The sequence below is a fragment of the Lithobates pipiens genome, unplaced genomic scaffold, assembly GCF_037356315.1.
Source record: "Lithobates pipiens isolate NorthernLeopardFrog02 unplaced genomic scaffold, aLitPip1_a1.2 Scaffold_23, whole genome shotgun sequence".
In the NCBI taxonomy this organism is placed as follows: Eukaryota; Metazoa; Chordata; class Amphibia; order Anura; family Ranidae; genus Lithobates; species Lithobates pipiens.
In genome coordinates this window covers 120,303,134-120,317,323 of record NW_027507785.1, presented here as the reverse complement: position 1 = coordinate 120,317,323, position 14,190 = coordinate 120,303,134, and the positions used below count along the sequence as shown (strand labels likewise).

The window sequence follows — 14,190 nt, the reverse complement described above, 5'->3', positions numbered from 1 at the left end:
GCTGAGACCTGAACCTTCAGTGAGCTAAGTCCCAGACCTAGATCTAAACCCTTTTGAAGAAACAAAAGCAGTTCATGAGTTCCTGGCTTTAACGGGTTGAAAACGTTAACTTCTGTAAATTTTTTCCCAACCTTGTAGTAGGTGCTATTGGTGGAGGCTTTTCTGGCTTGAATTAATGTCTGAATTACTCTATGGGAGCAACCCAATTTTTTCCAGCCTCTCCCGCTCAACCTCCGGACCCTCAAATCCAGCACATCTGGATGTGGATGGAAGAGGTTCCCCTGGGACAGAAAATTGTGTGTGACCGAAAGTGTTAAGGGGTTGCAAAGAGACAGCCTGGACAACAGGGTAAACCAGAGTCTTCTTGGGCAGTAAAGGGATTACTGCTAGGATGGATACTTGTTCTTCTGTTAGGCATTGAAGAAATCTCATAATCAGAGGGGTCGGAGGAAATGCATATCCTACTTGGAAGCTCCATTGTTGGACGAGGGCATCCACCTCCGCTGAACCCCTGACTGGAAACCTCGAGAAGAAGCGGGGTGTTTTGGCATTGAGCGAGAATGCAAAAAGGTCCACTTGAGGGCTGCCCCATTGGTGGCAGATCCATTGGAAAACCTCCTGGTTCAAGGACCATTGTTTGTTGATGAATTTCCTTGATAGGCAATCTGCTAGGTGATTTTTGAGAGCTGGGATATAAGACGCTCTGAGGTTGGTGATATTCTCTTCGGCCCAGAGTATTATTGGGGCCACCTCGTTGGAGAAAGACCTGGTCCGTGTCCCTCCTGGATTCTGGACATAGGCTACTGCCGATTTGTTGTCAATCTGTAGCAAGATGGACTTGCCTCTCAGAGAGGATACTAGAAGAAGATGGGACTAAGGTGATAGTGATTTAACAGGTTGTGGGGTCTTGTCCACCACCATAGACTAGATTTCATCAAACATGTTATTAGAATCTTCTGAGATAGGGACCCCCTCTTCTACTGGGGGAGGAACTCTCGCTGAAAAGTGCGGAGGTGCCACTGGGCCCCTTTCACCATTGGAATGTATGAGGAAAATGATCCCAAAAGACTCAGACACTTTGCTGCTGACAATGTTTTGCTTGCGATAGCTCAGCTCTCCCTACTTTGGCTATGATTAGAGGGACCTTCTCCAGAGGGAGTGACACTGTTCTCGTTGAGGTATTGAACAATGCTCCAAGGTATATCATTTTTTGTGCTGGAAAAAAAATGACTCTTCAGATAGTTTATTAGCCAACCGTACCTTGTTAATGTGTCCACCACTTCCTGTAGGAGATCCTGGAGCATTTCCTTGTGTTGAGACAGAATCAGTATATTGTCTAGATAGTGTAGGATATGTATTCCCTTCTCCTGAAGAGGAGCTAGAATTGCCACCAAAACTTTTGAAAAGGTTTTGGGGGCTGTTGCTATGCTGAAAGGCAGACACTGAAACTGTAGATGGAGTTCCCCCACTTTAAATCCTAAAAAGAGCTGGAAATTGTGATGAATTGGAATATGTAGTTACAGATCTCTGAGGTTTATAGAGACCATCCAATCCTCCGGTTGCACTGCTAGAATTACCGTATTGAGAGATTCCATTTTGAAATGTTCTAGACTGATGAATTTGTTTAGACACTTTAAATCCAGAACCAGCCTCCAGCCTCCTGTTTTTTTGGGAACTAAAAAGATTGGGGAATAAAAACCCAAAAATCTTTCTGACTCTGGAACTGATATTACTGCCTCTTGGCGTATTAGTGTTTGAACATATTGGATGAGAATTTCCTGTTTTTCTCTGAAACTTGGGATCTTGGTAGGCAAAAAGGAAGAATGGGCTGGGCGGTGCCTGAACATCCAGAAGTGCCCATGGAGTATTGTGGACATGACCCACTGATCTGTGCAAGATTTCACCCAAACTTGAGTGAAGGCCCTGAGACGAGCCCCCACTGGACCGGATTGGATGGGCTGGAAGTCCAAAAGACTTTTGGTTTTCGGGCGTAGTAGATGTAGATTTCTGTTTTCCCATCTTTAAGAAGGTCACCAGGGAACCTCTCCAGCCTCTTCTATATTCCCTCCCAGGCCTATATAACCTGTTGTCCTTGTTCCTCTGTTGAAAAGAAGGGCAAGCCGTAAACTTTTTCCTCCTGTTCCTATACTGAGTTATTAGGCCACTCTTTCCCCCTGTCAAGCGGTTAATGGCGGTGTTAGGTTGCTCGTCTTCTGTAAGTAACCCCTGGTAGCCTAGGCTAGGATGGAGGAGCGGAGGTCCCGATCACCGGTGGACAGACATCACACATACACGATTTGTACGTGAATAATGACTGTGTATATTGAAGCACACACAGCAGTTTTATTTAGTTTGAGCTAAAGCACAGCCCTGTGGGGGGGGCCAATAAGGTAATTCATGCATACATCGACAATTTTAAACTCATGACATTATCTAAGTCAAAGGTGAAATACAATCTTCTGATAGTTATTTCGTCATTTCAACATCTGCTGACTGACCATATTCTTGCGTAACCAGTCCTATCTTAGCTTTGTGCCTCTTACCGCAGACAGATGCTTCCTAATATGTCAACATCTTGCATCTTAATTCTGAACTTAGTGAAATGCACGCCTAAGCATATTATCTTAGACCTTTAACTTAGTATATCTTTTGGTAACCTTAATAAGTATTCCCTTATAATCCTCCCTTTGATCATTCTGTGATTTACATAATGATCATTCCTTTTCTAATTTAATAGCACAGGCTTCATACTCCGAACCCTTATGCTCTTGGTTTTTATACCATACCGTTGGATCCTTAACAATGGAAGTGAGTTTCAGATCCTTCGGAGCGACCGTGTTTCCCTTTTTACATAAACATTTGATTATCTTATAACAGGCATATAAAAATAGAATGAAGAGAATCACAGTGACAATTGTCATGGCAGCATTTCGGAGCCAAGATATTAATCCCCCAAAACTAAAACTGCTCGAGAAGGGATCCCAGTTTTTTCCTATGTTCCTTGCCTCTTTCTGTAGTTTATTTACCTCTTCCCTGTGTTGGGCAATAACGTCATAGTAGTCTGGGACTTCGATGCTGGTATTATGAATCCAGGTACAGCACTCATAATCCTCAGTAGTCTCACAGAGGCCAGTAAGGGCTGCACTCATACTTTCTATAGCCAACTCATGTAGTTCTAGTTGCTTCCTAATTGCCCTAGTTTCTAGATTTAGTTTGGTTATGTCATCAGAATTTTCCTCCAGAATATCATCAATTATGCCAGTGTAATTATTTAATCTTTTCATTAGGTCAATTCCCCACCCTGTCCAGGAAGGGAACCATGCCCAGGCCATATCTTTTTCTAAAAACAATTCTCGTTTATTACGGTGTCTAAGGGGATATCTAGGATGCATGCTGGCTTCAAGGAGGTGACTTCCCTTGTTATCCCCTAATACCCCCATAATAGGAACCAGGGCTGCAAGGTAACACCACCCCTGGGGTTTGGTTGGGATCCAGGGGTGACAGAGTTTGCCGCAGCATATATATATGGTATTTCCTAGAGCTAGGGGTCGTTTATGGAACACGTTCCTAAGAGTATCAGAAAGGCCAGAGAGCACCAGAATTGACATTAATTGGTGTATTGTAGTCTTGGTACTGGAGCTAAGAAAGTCTAAAAAGGTGGCATTTAGGGTGGGATCTGAAGTATGGAAGAAAGAAGGACTGTTAAATGATGTCATTGAAATGTTAAGTTTTGCTTGTTTGCAAACCTCGGCTCCATCTGTGGTGTTTCCCAGTCGGAAACACCAGTCTGGGAAGTGACTTCTACCTATAATTTGGAAAGTGAGGGTTTTATTTGGAAGGGTCCTAGTAACATTGGTTAGGACGATAGGGGGTGTTCCATTAAGGAGGGGGGTAAAATTCAAGGGGACTGCCATGAGAGGGATTCTAGCTGTACTGGGATGTAGCTTGCTGCAAATCCAGCATTTCTCAAAACCAGATTTTTGAGCATAGCTATATTTGAATTTTAGTAGTAACATCTTGCTAGTCAGTCCCTTAGGTAACTCATTAACGGGTACAATACTTCTACTATGTCTTTGGCCGGGGGTATTATTCATCTTAGGTGGTCCACATATCCCTTTTAATAGACCTAAGTCTTCTGGATGATATATACAGTTAGCTATCAACCAGGTTGGTAGGAACACTACTAGGGTAATACAGCATAAGAGGCACAAGGCCTTCCCTGACACTGATGGAGAAAGCATCTTTGTTTTTTAAAGTTCTGATTATTTGTTATCTAAGAGTTCTGTTCTTCTTCTTCGTTTCTCATCCTGGCAGTTGTTGGCTCTGTTTTGTCCTTTTGAGGGGGTGTGGGATCTTCCAGGGAAATTTGTTCTATGCCTCTCTGAACTTCTTGTAGATCTTGTTCTTGGGAGTTGCTGCTCTCTGCCACTGCCAGGGGCTCTGGAGTTGAGGGAAGCTGGGGACACTTTTTAAGACGGCTGGCGTGGATCCAGGTGTTTCCTAGGTCTGTTAACACTGCGGTCCTGGATACCTTTTCCACCTTCCATGGTCCTGAGAAAGCCGGTCCGATACTCTTTCTTTGTGCTAATTGTTTGATCAGCACTTTATCCCCAGGGATGAAGGGATGCGTTGGTTCTGTGGGAAGAGGGAAAAAGGTGACAGAAACTTGTTCGTTTATTTCGTGGAGCATACTTACCAGATTTTTCACGTACACTTCCTGTTGGGAATAAATGTTAATGTCAGAGTTAGGGTCTAATGGGGGTAATAGTCAGAAGTTGGATTTGTTTATTCAAATTATTTGTACAAAAAGATTTATTATACAGGTTGGTTAAAGGGGCAGCTCCTATGCAACTTGCTTCAGGTATTCCCAGTACCTTCCCCTCTTTTGTCCAAAGACCCTCGGGGTCTTTGGTCAATCCTGCAGCGACCCAGAAACGAACGTCCTGGTCTGTGGCCATTGTTTGTATTTGTGCTACAATTGTTTTGAAGTTAGATGAAGTGAAATGCTCTTTAAAGAAAACTGTTGTGGGGGCAGGGGGGTTAGGGGAGGAGGCGGCAGCCTGCTTTGCAGTCCTATCGGCTAGGGCGTTACCCTTGGATATTTTACTGTTATCCGAGGAATGGGCTTTTACCTTGATAATAGCCACTTCCTTTGGGAGAAGGATGGCCTGGAGAAGAGCCATAATATGTGTTGAATTGGCAATTAGTCTATTGTCTGCGGTTTTGAAACCTCTATTAGCCCATATCACACCAAAGTCATGCACCAATCCGAAAGCATATCTACTGTCAGTGTAAATGTTCACCTTTTTATCAGTGAATAGAATGCAGGCTCTGGTGAGAGCTTCCAATTCTGCTACTTGGGCTGAAGAGGGAGGTAGCGGCTTGGCTTCTAGCACCTTGTCTGGTAATTGGACTATCGCATAACCTGTTAGGAAAGTGGAATCAGAGGGGCGGGAGCAACTACCGTCAACGAAAACATCTTCCGCATCTATAATAGGTGTATCCGTGAGATCAGGTCTAGGGGATGTGATGGATTCCACTTTTTCCACACAGTCATGAAGCTGGTCTGGGTCTTGTGGTAGACGCAGCATGGAGTGCAGGAGGCGGACAGCAGGGTTGCTAGCGGGAACATATTTGAGAGACAGATTGTCTGTGTTCATGAGGGAAATCTCATATCCACTGAGTCTTTGTGAGGTCATGTGTTGGGTGTTCATGTTCTGTATGAGGTGGGTGACAGAATGTGTGGTGTAAAGCGTCATCGGGTGTCCCAAGACAATCTTGTTGGCATCTTGTACGGCCATAGCACAGGCGGCTAAATTCTGAAGGCATGATGGCATGCCTTGAACCTGAAGGGGGAGTTTTTTTTAGATAGGTAGGAGACAGGGCGGTAGCCTGTTCCATGCTGTTGTGTCAAAACCGCGGCAAAAGAGGTCCCCGAGACTACACAGTATAGTTGAAAAGCTTTACCATAGTCTACCAACCCTAGGGCGGGAGCATTTGACAGACTGTTTAACAGAGCTTGAAAAGCTTGTAGTCTGTCTTCAGTCCAATCTATTAATTTAGGGGCTGTCGAGCCAGTAGCCTCTCTTAGGATACTATCATAATGAGAACAGTCAGGAATCCATTGGCGGCAATATACCATTGCACCCAAGAACGAGAGTAGGGCGGCTTTGTCTTTTGGGGGACTGAGAGCTCGAAGGGCTGCGGCACGTTTGGGGGACACTAGCCTTGTCCCTTCCTTTAGAATGCACCCTAGGTATTCTACCTGTGGCTGGCACCATTGTATTTTCTTCCTTGAGGCTAGATGCCCGGCGTGAGCGAGGTGTTGTAACAGTGATGTTGAATCGACCGCACAATCTTCAGCAGTTCGACTGCACAGGAGCAGGTCGTCCACATACTGTATTAGTACCGACCCACGCTCAGAAGTCCAAGACTTGACAGTCTCGTTGAGTACCATAGAGAAGGCGGCTGGACTGTCTACATACCCTTGCCAGGTTAGTTGGCCCCCGGCCCAGGAGAAAGCAAACATAGGTTGGGCTTCCTCTGCAATGGGAATGCTAAAGAAAGCATTCGCTAAATCAATTACTGTGTAGCATAGAGAGTCTGCCGGTATGCATGAAAAAATAAAAGTGATGTCTGAGACTAGGGGTGGGAGGGGAATCACTTGTTTGTTTACTGCTCTGAGGTCTTGGACGAGTCTCCACTCGCCACTGGCCTTCTTTACAGGGTAAATGGGTGTGTTCCAGGGGCTAATGATTGGTTTTAGGATGCCTTTAGATATGTAGTCATCGATCTGGGGGGCAATGCCTTGGGTCTTTTCGGGGGGCAGGGGGTATTGTTTGTGATATTGTGCTTCTGCGTCAGGGCGCATCTGAGGCGAGTAAGGCGTACAGTTAATGAAACCTACGCTACCTTTGTTTTCCGCCCAGATAGCATGTGTTTCGAGAGAGGCGGGGAGTAGCATAAAGAAGCCTCTGTGTGCATGTCGCTTAGGGCCATGTAAGTCACATAATGGTGAACTAGCGGTAAGGGAACCTTCTCTATTAAACTTAATGGTAATACACAGTTGTGCCAAGAGGTCCCGTCCCATAAGGGGCACAGGGCATGAGGACAAGACGGCAAAAGTTTGGGTACATAATTTCTGTCCTTCTGGAGTGGCTACAGTCAGTGGTGGAGTGATGGGATGGGTGACAGGTGTCCCATTAATACCAACAGAGTTTCCCTCAGTGCATTATTTGTGGCTGTGTAGGATATTGGGGTAGTGGTTGACGAGGGTTCTGGTATGGCAGATAACGGGGATACTGTGGGCGGGTCTGGGGGTCAAATCCCCTGCCTCTGCCTCTTGCTCTAATCTGTCCAGTCCTATAAGGGCACTGGGATTTCCAATGTCCTTGCTGTCCACAATTGCCTATATTTTCCAAGGCATTTGTTCCATGCACAGAAACAATCCTTCATGTATTGTGGGTCAGCCCCTTTGCAGGGAGGATAAGAATGCTTATGTACCTGACAAATTTTACTGACTTCTTGCCAATCTTCCTCTGAACAAGGACCTTGGGGTCCTGGGTCATGGATTCCCAATTGGTGACACCTTTCCCGGACTTGTGTCCAAAATGGTTCTACCTGGGGGCCAGGGATCATATTACTGACAAATTCATAGGGTGATGGGGTGGCCATGGCTTGGGTTGCTGCAGAATTCCCCATCTAGTAGTCTGGGAAGTGTGAGTCTAGTGGCAGGACACAGGTGATAACACCTGGTTTGTCCAACAATCCGGTCTCTGGTCTGGGAGTAGGATCCCTGATCTTTTTTGGGGCAGATGGACTTATATAAAACTATGAAGATTCACCCTTAATATACGATAAAGGGTAAATCTTTCCTGGTGGCGGGATATACCCCTCTTACACCAAGTCTGCAAGAGAACCCCCCTGGTCTGGTGGTCAGTAAAATCCACTTGTCATCTATTCATAGGAAGAGTAGACCTAACGTGCAATGGGGGCAGGCGGATGCTATGTCACTACAAGAGGGCTCCTCATACTCTGCACTTATTTAAACAACAACAATTATTTTCCTTATACTCTATATTAAAACTTATACTCTATATACTTACACACGTACCTAGAGAGAAACAGATATTCTTAATATACTTTAAGACATGAAATAACCGTATTGCAATACATTTATCAATTTATAGTGCACTTTTAAAAAAAAAAAAAAATTTTTCAAATGGGCGTCCACTCCACCAATCCCTTTGTCACGGGCGTAATCTACTACTTCCCGTGTTAAAAATACTATTACCAATAGTTTTAAGTCAGACCAACCTAGTCGGACTCCCCTAAACCTATAAATTCCTTGCGAGCCCTTTTAACCTTCCGAGGGACCAGCCTAGTCCGCCGCGAAGGCACAGTTATTTTTTTTAATTTTAAACTAAGTTCGTAGCGGCCGCCCGGACAGAGTAAGTGTTTACACCATTCACCAATCAGGTAAAAAGAGTAAAGTGACTTACCTGTCGCAAGACGAACCCCACTTTTCTGGTACCAAAACTGTTAGGTTGCTCGTCTTCTGTAAGTAACCCCTGGTAGCCTAGGCTAGGATGGAGGAGCGGAGGTCCCGATCACCGGTGGACAGACATCACACATACACGATTTGTACGTGAATAATGACTGTGTATATTGAAGCACACACAGCAGTTTTATTTAGTTTGAGCTAAAGCACAGCCCTGTGGGGGGGGGCCAATAAGGTAATTCATGCATACATCGACAATTTTAAACTCATGACATTATCTAAGTCAAAGGTGAAATACAATCTTCTGATAGTTATTTCGTCATTTCAACATCTGCTGACTGACCATATTCTTGCGTAACCAGTCCTATCTTAGCTTTGTGCCTCTTACCGCAGACAGATGCTTCCTAATATGTCAACATCTTGCATCTTAATTCTGAACTTAGTGAAATGCACGCCTAAGCATATTATCTTAGACCTTTAACTTAGTATATCTTTTGGTAACCTTAATAAGTATTCCCTTATAGGCGGTATCGAGCTTTTCGACAAAAAATGCTTTCCCATCATAGGGTATGCGGCACCATGTTGTTTGGAGGAGGGGTCTGTTGACCATGATTTTAACAAAAGTGCTCTTCTGGCGGTCAATGAGTATAGCATGCCCCGTGCGGAACATCTCAATGTATCAATGGGAGCTTCAGCCATGAAATCTAAAGCTAACTTCAATTCATCAAGGGCTTTGATAACCTCGTCTGGCTTGATACCTTGCTTCAAAGCTAACTCAATATTATCCATCCAAGCCTTTGTCGCCCTGGAAACCGAAGTTAGGGCCACCGCTGGTTTACAGGCCACTCCGGCCGCTTGATAAGCTTTCTTGAGGTCTGCGTCAATTTTGCGATCAAGCGCGTCATTTATCTTCCAAGGGCAGTGTAGTATTTCTTGCTAAGCTTATAATAGAAGCGTCCACTGATGGTAAAGAATCAAATAGCTGTGTATCTGAGTCAGATAGGGGATATAACTTATGAAAACGGTTATAAGCGACCGGCCTTTTTTCCATCTTCTGCCATTCCTCCGTAACTACCTCCCTTATCTCTTCCATAAGTGGGAAGGTTGGTGCTTTTTTCTTTAAATGAGGAAAGTATCTCCTGGACTTGGCAAGAGGTTCGGGAGCTTCTTCCCATTGGATTGCATCCTTCACTGCGACTACAAAGGGCTCAATTAATACAAAATCAAAAAAGAGGAATAATGTTCTTCTGAAGTGTCCTTTTCGTCATCTGAACTGAAATCAACGTTCATTTGGTGGACTGGGGTCTCTGCGGAAAACTCACTCGTTTCCTGGTGGCATGAAGCCACCAGGAAAGTAATTTAGGTCCCCTTCACACCTAATCGTTCTATTGTGGTACTCATGCATCATGTTAATGAATCCCATTCATTATGAATGGGCTGCCAACACATCACAAAAGATGAATAAATGCACATTATCCTTTTTTAAACAATGCAGGACACCACAAGGTGTTGTGTATTGCATTCCACTGTACAGTGTGCTGGGTGCCTTTCATAATAAAAAGAACTGCAATGCACTACATAGTGCAGGTTTATTGCCACATGTCACAGTATGGGCTCATGCATGCTGGGCTTAAAAAATGCCACTTTTACGGGCTTTGGCATCTCTTTTTCTGCCTGTAAATGGTTCTCTATGTTAGATTATGTGTCCATGCGCACAAAGGCATTTACATGCATAGTAGAAGAGTGTTTACAGGCAGAAGAAAAAAAGATCATCAGCGCATTCAGAAGAGGAGCTTTAAGGGCAGAAAAAATGCTTGACCGGCTTAAACACGTCTAATCTTGCCAAAGCGATAGATGTATTTAGTGCTTGAGCGTTCATTCTTTCCAATGGCCAGAAATTTTTTTTATTCTGGCCAGTGGAGTCCCCTAATGCTCAAACGCTTGGCATGCTTGAATGCCCTTAAACGTGTGTGCAAAACACAGCTATAGATGCATTTTTTCAGCAGCTTTTCTCCTGCCAGGAGAAAAGGCTTTCAGGGGAGCATAGTGCAGTATACATGGGGCATAAGTCTGAATGGGCCCTCACATTTATGTTTTAAAAAATAGATATTTTTCTGCCAGTTAATACCTTATACAGCCCACTTCCCTTTTCTTGTCTGGTCATTAGCCTGGACTTATGACATTATGCACAGCTTTCTCTCTCACTCTCGTTAGAGTTTGCCAGGAAGGGAGGGGGATGAGTCATAAGAGGGCAAATGAAAGCTGCAGAGCTGGAGGTGTGCCTCTGTGTGTCTGTGTACATCCAGGAAGTGAACAGTCAGCAGCTTCAGCTGCCCACAGTTAAAATGGCTGCAGCCAGACTTAGTGAAGGGAGATTTCTGCAGCATATTTGGCAATGGCAGACTCACAGTTTATATAAAATAATATGCAAATTGATTAGTGGGAAGCTTCAGAATTACAAAGATGTTTGTATTACAAATTATGTGAGCAGACTGCAGTTCCTCTTTAATTGTTTATTTTTATTTTTTGCATAACTTATTTTTTTCTTGGCATCTTCTCTCTGGTCATATGACAATATTGTTTTAACTTTTTGTGCATTTTATTTTAGTGTGATGTCACAAAAAGGAATGGACAAAACAACTGAGATTAAAAAAAAAATCACATCAATTATAAAAAAAAAAAAATTTAAAAGTAAGAGTTAAATCAGCTGAAAATATGAAGTATATAAGGGTTGACTTGTATTAACTAAAGATTAATAAAGCTTTAAATAGAAACAATTTTTATTAAAAAGTAAATAAAAAAAATTTTTCATTTGTACTTTTTTTTTGATCGCCACATGAAAGAACTAAATAAGTGTATCTAATGTATAACTATATTGTATCAATATTATTTTTACAATTATTTTTATTGATGAGGAATTCAAACGTTGTAAGAAATAAATACAGCTTCAAACATGTTTTCATTCAAACGGGGACCACTTTTTGTAATCTCTGGCTTCCGTACGTTCTTTATTTGATAGAAGACATAGCATATTTACCACTCTGGCAGGAGGATCTTTAGGTAAAATTCAAAACTCTGTCCACCCTCACAGTGCTCTCAGCCCACTCCAAAAGTCCCTAGGTAGCATTTTATGAAAACATACATATTTCAAGCTTCTGTAGGTCAGTGACATGATACTACGGGGTCCTATTCTTCTTTGCCTCTTCTCCAGGCTGGGAGACACTTGTGATGCAGAGATTTGCACTAGTGATGATCGAACCTGGAAGACATCTAGTGGCAAAAAGAGATTACTGTTGGGGACAACACTGAAGAGGAGGAGTTTTAAAGCCAGATCTGCTTATTTTAACACCAGAGCTAGGCTTTAACTTTACCAATTTTCATACACTAGACCTCCTATAGAACTATATGTCAGTAATGCCCTGTACACACGGGTGGACTTTCTGATGGAAAATGTGCGATCGGATCATGTTGTTGGAAAATCCGATTGTGTGTGGGCTCCATAAGACTTTTTCCATCTGAATTTCTGACACAAAGTTTCAGAGCTGGATCTAGAATTTTCCGACAACAAAATCCGATTGTTTAAATTCCGATTGTCTGTAGACAATTCCGACAGACAAAGTGCCACGCATGCTCAGAATAAATTACAATTGGCTACTGCCCTCTTTATAGTTCCGTCGTACGTGGTTTATGTCACCTCGTTCTGAACGATCAGAATTTCTGACAACTTTCGTGTGTATGCAAGACAAGTTTGGCCAAAATCTGAATGGAAAATATCAGACCGTGTGTACAGGGCATAAGAATAACATTCAATGTAAAAATATAAATATTATATTATCCGATTTTAGGTTCGGTTCAGACTGCTGCAACCTGAAAGTCCCATGACTTATAGTGTGATTTTTGCCTGGTGACTTTGGTGCAACTTTGAATTAACTTTAGGGAATGCCTGTGTAATCTTCCTGTAATGTCGGATCCAAATCACATCAATTAAGATGAGGATGCGACTTGGAGACAACTTCCATTAAAGTCTATGGGCACAAGTCGGATAGATGTTGCCTTAAAGTAGTACGGGAACCTTGTCTAAAGTCAGAGCGACTTTAGTAGTTCTAATTAAGATCGCTCTCATTGATTAACATGGGATTTCACATGTTAAGCGGCTGCTGGTCTCAAAAATCTAATTCTAAGTCATGGAAGTGTGAACTGAGCCGAACTGTATTTTGTTTACTACTATTAATACCATCATGTATTTTGGTGGTAATTTTATCATTATTATTACAGAAGAGGCCAGTAAGATGTTTTATACTTTGTGGGAAAGAGTTGAGGCTTTTAAAGTTGTATTGAAGTCAAAATGTTAAAAACCCACGGACAGGCAGGGTTTTTATAACAGAAGTGACCCTAGTGGTCTCTTGTGTAGTAAATGCCTCTCCTGGCCTGTCAGGGGTAATGTAATTGGAGCCGCACATTCCCAGCTCAGGTGACATTAACAACACCCACTCTGTGCCACAGCAAAGTGATTCCCGTGCAGTAGCGCGGTTGTGCTGTAATTGTGGCCCAGCTATTTAGGTAACTGAAGAGAGCGAACTCAGAAGAAAGACTGGGTGATGATGGAAGCACTTGGACCTGCTGGACCATTGACAATGCAGCACTAGAGGGGTGCATTTTTCAGGTAAGTGTGCCTCATTTTGCAATTGAACCATATGAAATTATATTTATTTTCTGGTTACCCAACAGTTTTTTTATTTTCAACAGATGCATGTAATGTCATGCGCTTCCATCTTGTTCAGTGTCAAGCAAAAGTTTTAAAAATGACGGTATGGGACCCAGGTAGCACAGAAACAGGTTGAAAATAGGTGAATGTGATGAAAGAGTGACAAAGATATAGGTAAGTACAGGGCTTTTTTTCTCAGACAATAGGTGCAGAAACTCCCCCTTTCTGAGTCACCCCTTTTCTCCACCCCCTACCCACCTCCTGCACCATTCCTTGGTTCCACCCCCTACCCATCTCCCAATTCTGCCCCTCTTACAGAATACAGAGCATGTAACAATTGCGGTACTAAGTAATTTGTATGAAATTTGTTAATGATAACAAAAAAAAGCAGTAAAATAGATCCCATGCAGCCAGCAATGACGGATCCCCCCAACAACAATGGACCACCTGCAACAAAATACCCTCTTCCCCAGCAACAAAAGGTCCCCAGCAGTAATTACGGATCTCCCTGCAGCCAGCAACCATGGATCACCCACAACAAAATCAATTTGTTATTGCATCAACACATGTGGTGATAATGTGGATACATAGAAATAAAAATGTGCCACATCCTAGAATATCAGTTAGGAAGAAACAAAAAATAGGGGGACTTTGGACTTTTTAGCTACAATTTGACAAGGTATACAATAAATGTTAAACACATTTTTATTGTTATAAAAAACATAGAAAATAATTACAATTGTTTTAAAACAAGTTTACCACAATTAATCAATATATATATGATACAATGCTACTGATACCGGTAGTATTTTCTAGACATGTGCAGAGTAAAATATTTCGTTTCGGAATTTTCGTTTTCGTCCGAAAACTTAATTCATTTAGTTACTCCCGAAATTCGTTTTTATTCATTTCGTTTTTCGTTCAAAAATTGCATTCGTCCGAAAATCCACATGAATTACGGTCGAATCTGTCTTTGAAGGCTTAT

At 42.7% G+C, this 14,190-nt stretch overlaps 1 long non-coding RNA gene across 1 annotated transcript; it reads right to left on the bottom strand.

Annotated features, from left to right (window-relative positions):
* Positions 1 to 2,296: 2,296 nt before the first annotated feature.
* Positions 2,297 to 9,016, bottom strand: LOC143927851 (uncharacterized). The gene is made up of 2 exons (XR_013262331.1): positions 8,502 to 9,016; positions 2,297 to 4,635 (listed from the first exon to the last, which is right to left on the bottom strand). It is a non-coding gene; the product is annotated as an uncharacterized LOC143927851 (long non-coding RNA).
* Between the last annotated feature and the right edge of the window lie 5,174 nt (positions 9,017 to 14,190).